Source organism: Bubalus kerabau, chromosome 10 (assembly GCF_029407905.1).
Source record: "Bubalus kerabau isolate K-KA32 ecotype Philippines breed swamp buffalo chromosome 10, PCC_UOA_SB_1v2, whole genome shotgun sequence".
Taxonomy (NCBI): Eukaryota; Metazoa; Chordata; class Mammalia; order Artiodactyla; family Bovidae; genus Bubalus; species Bubalus kerabau.
In genome coordinates, this window is record NC_073633.1 from 6,329,856 (window position 1) to 6,340,488 (window position 10,633).

General features: G+C 41.3%; 1 long non-coding RNA gene across 4 annotated transcripts in view; it reads left to right on the plus strand.

Annotated features, from left to right (window-relative positions):
- The window catches only part of LOC129620792 (uncharacterized), a 123,391-nt gene that overhangs the window by 83,791 nt on the left and 28,967 nt on the right, over nucleotides 1–10,633 (plus strand). The window lies entirely within an intron of this gene.

Consider the following 10,633-nt stretch of genomic DNA (forward strand, 5'->3'; position numbering starts at 1 on the left):
TACATGTGTGCTGTGTGAAGGAATGAATGAATGAGCAGACTTAAGTCAGTTTGGCACCACGTGTCTCTGAAGAAAGTGTATGCTGGTGACGTAGTAAGTCAAGAGTCACTTGAGTCTTACCTCGTAGTTTATGCTGTTCACTTGGAAAGCTCTGATGCTACTTTAACTCCTGAATCAACATTAGATATATTGAGGAATGCCATTATTTAATGCACACCTTTCCTAGTGATTGCTCTCTAGATAAGATTCAGGGTTTTTCATGAATTGCTACTTTAAAGTCAATCTTTATCTTGATTGAATTGAAATATGCAGTTCTAAAACTAAATTCTACATACCTGTGATAATGTAAATTACTTTCCAAAAATAATTTACTTACATCAACCCCAACTGATCCTTTCCATACTGAGAATCACACTACAGAAGGTTTTTAATTCTCAACTCAGTGGCTTCAGACTTGGCCATGTAACATGCTTTAGCCAATAACGTGAATGCAAGTGATAGGCGCCACTTCTCAGCAGAGACTTTAAGAGCCATAATATGGTTCTGCCATTATTCTTTCCTTCTACTACAAAATTCTTGTGTCTCAGCTAGAGTCTGATCTTCAGCCTTGATCTTGTAATATGAGAAGAGATACCCATAGTGACCATAAAGAGGAAGTAATTCCATTCATGTTGTTGCCCACCACTGAGATTTTAGGGCTATTTGTTATCATAGAATAACTTAGCTAAGCTGTTTGATACAATGGCTTTTAATTAAAGTGACTATATGATTCATTGTCACACCTGGACATTTTTGAGAGTTAAAAGAGATTTTATGACCAACTTGTATAAACTGGTACTGTCTCAGCAAACAGAGGCTGTACAGTCATCCTATTTGTATGGAAAACAGTGATGGATGGGATAATTCTGTACCTTTCTTTGACACTCTTACTCTCCTTTGATGCAGTCTCTTTGTTGGAGCTTACAATGAACACATTTTGCTTTCTTGACTGACTCCCCTTTTTTGCTGAAGCATATCCTTCAAAAAGGTTCATGAGATATTCATTAAAAAAACTTTTAGAGTCTAAACTGACTCTATTTTTAATTTTCACACTTCCTTTGTAGTTTGGCTTGGACAAAATTTTAAGTAAAAAAAATATTTTCCCTTAGATTTTGAAACATCGCTGTACTCTACTGTCATTAGCGTTCAATATTGCTGTTGTGAAATTTGATATCATTCTCATTTTCATTCTTTTATGTTGACAGGCTTTCTCTCTCTGGAAACTTCTTCTCATTATCTTTGGCATTCTGAAATTTTGAAATGATGCATATTCTTTCATTGCTCTAGTCACTCAGCAGACTCTTTCAATCTATAAATTTTTGCCGTATAATTCTGGAAAAATGTCTTGTGCTCCTTCTTGGAGCTGTTTCTCTCCATTGTCTCTGCTCCCTCATTTTCATACTCCTTTCATTCACTGGCCATCCTAGATCAACTCAAAGAGGGTTTTTGTGTGTTATTTTTAACCATTGTTTTTATATTTTCTGACTTTTTAGTTTTTTATTCTGGCTTCTTGGTGATATCTTCTATTTTAACTTTCAACTATTTGATTTCTTTATTTTGGATATTTTATGATGGCTAATTCCCAAGGGCTCTTTCTTACCCTCTGATCATTGTGTAGGCTACTCATATTGTTTTATGAGTGCAATATCTTGTATTATGTAGAGCATGGACTCAAATAGTTGTGGTGTGTGGGCCTATGGCTCTGCTGCAAGCGGGGTCCTCCTGGACCAGAGACCCAACCTGTGTCTCATGCGCTGGCAGGCGGATTCCCCACTGAGCCACCCTCAGCTCTTTATCTTTTTTCTTTAATTATGGAGGCAGATTGATCAGGAAAGGATTGACTTAGCACACCTGAGGTAAACCCAACACATTTCACAGAAAGTCCTACCTTCAGAACTGTCCCTTGGCTGGCTCTTGGAGGATAAATTCTGAGCCCCTGGAATATCCTACTTGATAAAATTGATTTTGTATTCTTGAGACCTTGGGCCACACTGAACCAATGTGATCCAATGGTTTGTGCTAAAAAAGTGATTTATTTTGACTGCCTGGTTTTGTACTGGAGGAGGGAGGCTGAAAGGTCAGTAGCTGAGGTTATCCATACAGGTTCTGCTTGCCTACATGACTGACTCCCAGTAAAAACCCTGGATACCCAGGCTCCAGTGAGCTTCCCTGGTTGGCACAACTTTACATGTGCCACATATCATTGCTGGGAGAGTTAGTTGTATCCCTATATGACTCCACTGGGATGGGAAGCCTAGAAACTTATACCTGGCTTTTCTTGGATTTCATCCCATGTACCTTTTCTCTTCACTGAATTTAATCTGTGTTCTTTTATTGTAATAAAATATAGCTATGAGTATAACAGCTTTTCTAGTACTCTAAGTCCCTCTAGTGAATCACTGAGCCTGAGGGTCATCCTGGAAAACCCCAGCACAAAAGTGATTCTTACTTAACTCTGCATATTTTTAAGTAAGTGACTAAAATGCCCAAAGAGTTCTCAGATCATAAAGACAGGTTTGTTCATTTGGTTATAAGGTAGTGGTTCTCAAAGTGTTGTTTAAGGACTCCTGAGATCTCAGAGAAATTTGCAAGGAGTTCATGAGGTCAAAATTATTTTCATATTAAATATCAGAGAGCTGTTTGCTTTTTCACTGTGTTAACATTCACACAGATGGTGCAAAGCACTGGTGGATAAAACTGCTGAAACCTCTTGCCATGAATAAAGGTAATGGCACCGAGCCATGCCAGTATTATTCACCACCACAAGCTATTGTATAACATGCTAGTTTCACTGAAGGTTAGCCTTGGTGAAATAGTAAAATTTATGAATTGAGTACACATTTTTTAACATTCTGTGCAAGAAAATGGCAAGTCTGCCTAGGACATTTCTGCTACACACTGTATACAGTGGCTGTCTCAAGGAAAATCATTAGTGCCCTTGTCTGAGTTGAAAGTTGAAGTGATTTTTTTTTTTTTTTCATGAAAACCATTTTTATTTACAAGAGTGAATGATAGACAAGCTATGATCATTTAGAGTTGGATACCTACCAGACATTTTCTTAAAAATCAATAAAGTGAGCATGTCACTTTAAGGAAAACAACTCATAATATTTTTTGCCAATGATAAAATTCAAGCTTTCAAGAAATATAGAAGTTTGAAACATTTAAATTGGCCATGGGGAACTTGACAGCTTACCAATACTTATAGAGTTTGCTGATGATATCTGTGGTAATATTAACAAATGTGATTTTTTTGGATATTGTATAATGAAATGTGTCAACATTTGGAAGACCTCTGTAACTCAGTGAGCAAAGATTTTTCTAAATGATAAATGCATGATGTTACAAAATCAAAAGATATGTTCAAAGTGCAAGATAGACCAATGGACTTTAATGGAACAGAGTACAAAAAGTTCACTGGTATAATTTCAGATTCTGCCTAAAGATAACCTTTAGAAACTACTGATTTTCAAGTTTTGGTGGAGTTTCAGTCTTCACTTATCCAAAAAGGGTACTAAAATACTTTTTCCATTTTCCAACTATATATATTAGTGTGAGGCTACAGTTTCTTCATATACTTCAACCAGAACGTTGCAACAGGGCTCTGTTGCATCTGCAGGAGCAGATATGAGAGCCCAGATGTATTTTATTACAACAGACTTTAAAGAGATTGTTCAAACTACCACTCTTCCACTAAATATTTTTTGTTTTAAATAATTATTTTTCATTAAAAATGTTACTTATGTTATATGGTAGATTTGTTATTGTTATTTTGAAATAAATTAATAAGTATTTTTAAATTCCCAATTTAATTTCTAAAATGTTACAATTTGATACCTGTAATTTGCATAGTTTGGAGCTATCAGTAACTTTTGTGACTATAAGGAGGTACAGGCACCAGAATTTGAGATGTGCTGCTATAGGTCTTAGAAGGAAGACCTGGTCTTTTCATTGGAATGCTCCTAAATGTTATTACTCGTAGATGCATTTTTCTGAAATTGTTCATTTTCTTCCAGAGAGGAATTCCTCATTTCTTTGACTTTGGGCTATATGGTGGCATTTTGGGAGTGGGTCAGAGAAAGGGGGTTGCATATCCCTTCGTTCACTAGTGTACCTTGTCATCCTCTGGTTTTATCCTTTGCCACACTTCTCTCCTCCATTCTGTTTGGTGGCCATAACTGTGAGGCCTTTTTGCCTTTATTTCTCCAGAGAATAACCTCTGCTTTCCTGTCAGGTTGGGAGAAAGACAGTATATAAAGGCAGTGATAAATAACTTTTTGTTAATATTCTTTCTTCCTTAAGGTTTTCCACAGTGATTGCATCACTTTACATTCCCACCAACAGTGTGAAAATGTTCCCTTTTCTCTGCATCTTCATGAACATTTGTTATTTGTGGTTATTTGTTCTTTTTAATGATAGACACTTTGACATGTGAGGTGATAGATGATTGTAGTTTTGATTTGCATTTCTCTGATGATTAGCAATTTTGAGCTGCTTCATCTACTTTAATCATCTAAAAAAGTCCTTTCTTAGATGCTGTTGATCCCTCTCCTCATATCTTTTTAGGCATATAGTAGGGTAAATAATGGCCCCCTCAAAAGATATCCATGTCCTAGTCTCTGGAAACTCTGAGTGTTCTCTTACATGGTAAAGACTTTGCAGGTGTGGTTAAGTTAAAGATCTTGAAATGGGAGACCATCCTGGATATCCAGGTGGGCCCTAGATATAACCACAAATGTCCATTTAAGAATGAGGCAGAGGGAGATTTGTTACAGACAGGAGAAGGGGATGTGATTATGGGGGCAGAAATTAAGATGATGCAGCCATAAGCCAAGGAATTGTGGCAGCCATCCAAACTGGAGGAGGGAGGAAGAGCTTCTTCTCTAGGGTCTCCAGAGGCTGTGCCAACACCCTGATTTCTACCCAGTGATACTGATTTCATATCTCTAGATTCTAGAATCATAAGGGAATCAATTTCTTTTAAGTCACTGAGTTTGTGGTAGTTTGTTATTGCAGCTTCAGGAGGCTAATGTAAGACATAGCTGTTTAAGTTGGCTTAAAACTCAACATTCAGAAAACTAAGATCATGGCATCCAGTCCCATCACTTCATGGCAAATAGATGGGGAAACAGTGACAGACTTTATTTTCTTAGGCTCCAAAATCACTGCAGATGGTGACTGCAGCCATGAAATGAAAGGACACTTGCTTCTTGGAAAAAAAGCTATGACAAACCTAGACAGCATATTAAAAAGCAGAGACATTACTTTACCAACAAAGGTCCATCTAGTCAAAGGTATGGTTTCTCCAGTAGTCATGTATGGATGTGAGAGTTGGACTGTGAAGAAAGCTGAGCACCGAAGAATTGTTGCTTTTGAACTGTGGTGTTGGAGAAGACTCTTGAGAGTCCCTTGCACTGCAAGGAGATCCAACTAGTCCATCCTAAAGGAAATCAGTCCTGAATATTCATTGAAAGGACTGATGCTGAAGCTGAAACTCCAATACTTTGGCCACCTGATGCAAAGAACTGACTCACTGGAAAAGACCCTGATGCTGGGAAAGATTGAAGGCAGGAGGAGAAGGAGACAACAGAGGATTGAAAGGTTGTTGCTGAGCCACAAAAGAGGCCTGGATTCTTGGCCTCCAGAGGAGAAGAATTCAATCCAGGGCCAGAGACAAGGCTTGATCGCTCGGAGCTTTTGTGCAATAGAGTTTTATTAAAGTATAAAAAGGACAGGGAATGCTTCTGACATAGAAGGGGGCAGAAAGAGTACCCCCTTGCAAGTGTTAGCAATGGAGTTATATACTTTTAATTAGTTATTACAATGAATCAAAAGAATGTTTCAAGTTTGTGAAAATTTTACCAGACCCACTCTCACAGTTTACATTTTAGGATAAGAAGATTAGAATTTAACAATAGAAAGATCTTCCAGACCCACTCCCATAATATACATGCGACGGGCGCGCTAAGCACGGCCGAGAGGAGCCACCCCACGTCCGAGGTCAGGGGCAGAAGCCGGGAGGACCCCATGCCCGAAGGGCGGCAGCCAAGAGGAGTTACCCCATGTCTGAGGTCAGGGGCAGCGGCTGAGAGTACCAGACTGAGACGGTGCAGGAACCGCAGAGAGGTGCTACCCCGCATCCTAGGTCGGGGGGGGGGGGGGCGGCTGAGAGGAGATACCCAGCATCCAAGGTCAGGGGCAGCGACGAGAGGAGTTACCCCGTGTCCGAGGTCAGGGGCGGTGGCGGGGAGGATATACCCCACGCCCCAAGCCCAAGGCCAGGGGCGGCGAGTGGGAGGAGCTACCCCGCGCCCCTAAGCCCGAGGCCAGAGGCAGTGGGAGGGAGGAGCTACCCCATGCCCCCATGCCCGAGGCCAAGGGCGGCAGCCGGGAGGAGCAACCCCACGCCCGAGGCCAGGTGCAGTGGCTGGGAGGACCAACCCCACGTCCAAGGAGCCTTGGCTGCGTGGGCGCAGGAGGACGTAGAAGAGCTATCCCACGTTGAAGGTCAGGAAGGGCAGCAGTGAGGAGATACCCCTTGTCCAAGGTAAGGAGCAATGGCTATGCTTTGCTGGAGCAGCCGTGAAGAGATACCCCACACCCAAGGTAAGAGAAACCCAAGTAAGGTGGTAGGTGTTGCAAGAGGGCATCAGAGGGCAAACACACTGAAACCATACTCACAGAAAACTAGTCAATCTAATCACACTAGGACCACAGCCTTGTCTAACTCAATGAAACTAAGCCATGCCCATGGGGCCACCCAAGACGAGCCGGTCATGGTGGAGAGATCTGACAGAATGTGGTCCACTGGAGAAGGGAATGGCAAACCACTTCAGTATTCTTGCCTTGAGAACCCCATGAACAGTATGAAAAGGCAAAATGATAGGATACTGAAAGAGAAACTCCCCAGGTCAGTAGGTGCCCAATATGCTACTGGAGATCAGTGGAGAAATAACTCCAGAAAGAATGAAGGGATGGAGACAAAGCAAAAAGAATACCCAGCTGTGGGTGTGACTGGTGATAGAAGCAAGGTCTGATGCTATAAAGGGCAATATTGCATAGGAACCTGGAATGTCAGGTCCATGAATCAAGGCAAATTGGAAGTGGTCAAACAAGAGATGGCAAGAGTGAATGTCGACATTCTAGGAATCAGCGAACTGAAATGGACTGGAATGGGTGAATTTAACTCAGATGACCATTATATCTACTACTGTGGGCAGGAATCCCTCAGAAGAAATGGAGTGACCATCATGGTCAACAAAAGAGTCCAAAATGCAGTACTTGGATGCAATCTCAAAGACGACAGAATGATCTCTGTTCGTTTCCAAGGCAAATCATTCAATATCACAGTAATCCAAGTCTATGCCCCAACCAGTAACACTGAAGAAGCTGAAGTTGAACAGTTCTATGAAGACCTACAAGACCTTTTAGAACTAACACCCAAAAAAGATGCCCTTTTCATTATAGGGGACTGGAATGCAAAAGTAGGAAGTCAAGAAACACCTGGAGTAACAGGCAAATTTGGCCTTGGAATACGGAATGAAGCAGGGCAAAGACTAATCGAGTTTTGCCAAGAAAATGCACTGGTCATAACAAACACCCTCTTCCAACAACACAAGAGAAGACTCTATACATGGACATCACCAGATGATCAACACTGAAATCAGATTGATTATATTCTTTGCAGCCAAGATGGAGAAGCTCTATACAGTCAACTAAAACAAGACCAGGAGCTGACTGTGGCTTAGACCATGAACTCCTTATTGCCAAATTTAGACTTAAATTGAAGACAGTAGAGAAAACCACTAGACCATTCAGGTATGACCTAAATCAAATCCCTTATGATTATACAGTGGAAGTGAGAAATAGATTTAAGGGCCTACATCTGATAGATAGAGTGCCTGATGAACTATGGAATGAGGTTCGTGACATTGTACAGGAGACAGGGATCAAGACCATTCCCATGGAAAAGAAATGCAAAAACAAAATGGCTGTCTGGGGAGGCCTTACAAATAGCTGTGAAAAGAAGAGAAGGGAAAAGCAAAGGAGTAAAGGAAAGATATAAACATCTGAATGCAGAGTTCCAAACAATAGCGAGTAGAGATAAGAAAGCCTTCTTCAACGATCAATGCAAAGAAATAGAGGAAAACAACAGAATGGGAAAGACTAGGGATCTCTTCAACAAAATCAGAGATACCAAGGGAACATTTCATGCAAAGATGGGCTCGATAAAGGACAGAAATGGTATGGACCTAACAGAAACAGAAGATATTAAGAAGAGGTGGCAAGAATACACAGAAGAACTGTACAAAAAAGATCTTCACGACCCAGATAATCACGATGGTGTGATCACAGACCTAGAGCCAGACATCCTGGAATGTGAAGTCAAGTGGGCCTTAGAAAGCATCACTATGAACAAAGCTAGTGGAGGTGATGGAATTCCAGTTGAGCTATTCCAAATCCTGAAACATAATGCTGTGAAAGTGCTGCACTCAATATGCCAGCAAATTTGGAAAACTCAGCAGTGGCCACAGGACTGGAAAAGGTCAGTTTTCATTGCAATCCCAAAGAAAGGCAATGCCAAAGAATGCTCAAACTACCGCACAATTGCACTCATCTCACACGCTAGTAAAGTAATGCTCAAAATTCTCCAAGCCAGGCTTCAGCAATATGTGAAGTTGTTGAACCAGATGTTCAAGCTGGTTTTAGAAAAGGCAGAGGAACCAGAGATCAAATTGCCAACATCCGCTGGATCATGGAAAAAGCAAGAGAGTTCCGGAAAAGCATTTATTTCTGCTTTATTGACTATGCCAAAGCCTTTGACTGTGTGGATCACAATAAACTGTGGAAAATTCTGAAAGAGATGGGAATACCAGACCACCTGACCTGCCTCTTGAGAAATTTGTATGCAGGTCAGGAAGCAACAGTTAGAACTGGACATGGAACAACAGACTGGTTCCAAATAGGAAAAGAAGTACTTCAAGGCTGTATATTATCACCCTGTTTATTTAACTTCTATGCAGAGTACATCATGAGAAACGCTGGACTGGAAGAAACACAAGCTGGAATCAAGATTGCCGGAAGAAATATCAATAACCTCAGATATGCAGATGACACCACCCTTATGGCAGAAAGTGAAGAGGAACTAAAAAGCCTCTTGATGAAAGTCAAAGTGGAGAATGAAAAAGTTAGCTTAAAGCTCAACATTCAGAAAACAAAGATCATGGCATCTGGTCCCATCACTTCATGGGAAATAGATCGGGAAACAGTGTCAGACTTTATTTTTCTGGGCTCCAAAATCACTACAGATGGTGACTGCAGCCATGAAATTAAAGACGCTTACTCCTTGGAAGAAAAGTTATGACCAACCTAGGTAGCATATTCAAAAGCAGAGACATTACTTTGCCAACAAAGGTTTGTCTAGTCAAGGCTATGGTTTTTCCAGTGGTCATGTATGGATGTGAGAGTTGGACTGTGAAGAAGGCTGAGCACTGAAGAATTGATGCTTTTGAACTGTGGTGTTGGAGAAGACTCTTGAGAGTCCCTTGGACTGCAATGAGATCCAACCAGTCCATTCTGAAGGAGATCAGCCCTGGGATTTCTTTGGAAGGAATGATGCTAAAGCTGAAACTCCAGTACTTTGGCCACCTCATGTGAAGAGTTGAGTCATTGGAAAAGACTCTAATGCTGGGAGGGATTGGGGGCAAGAGGAGAAGGGGACGACAGAGGATGAGATGGCTGGATGGCATCACTTACTCGATGGACGTGAGTCTCAGTGAACTCCAGGAGTTGGTGATGAACAGGGAGGCCTGACGTGCTGCGATTCATGGGGTCGCAAAGAGTCGGACACGACTGAGCGACTGATGTGATCTGAAGATATCAGGATTAGTCAGAAGGTTTTCAGGAAGGAGAAACTGTCCTCCAGCTAGATACTTTGTTTTTGTATAATCCCTAGTACAGTTTAAACTGAGTTGTGTAATTGACTAAGACTAAGGAATGCAGAGGAAAAAAAAAAAAAAGTTTGTCCTTTTCTCCTCCTTGAGAATTCCAGACCCCCAATCTCCACTTTGAGAGCCCCAGACCCCTTTCTCTTCCTTGGGGACCCCCAGACTTCTTATCAACCTACCTAGGAATTGACTCTCTCAGGATGAGATGGTTGGATGGCGTCACCGACTCATGGACATGAGTTTGAGTAAGCTCCGGGAGTTGGTGATAGACAGGGAGGCCTTGTGTGCTGCAGTCCATGCAGTCACAAAGAGTCAGACATGACTGAGTGACTGAACTGAACTGATGTCATTTTAATGGGATTATGCAAGTTAGGCTAGGTAAATGCATGTGGTCTTCAGCTATAACCAGAAGCTTTGCAATAAGTTTCTAACTGCCATAAAGATGAAGCAAGCAGGGGAGGATTGAAATTTTGCCAGACTAGATAACTTTCTGATGTTTTGGAATGACTCAACTGCCTCCAGGGGTAGGGTTGGGAGTTGGGCCTTAGATTTCAGTCGCTTGTTTTTTTGGATTCTCAAGAAAGGAAGCACATCCAAATGACTGTAACGAATCTGGGATTTTTTAAATAGCCAACAACAGGCATGAA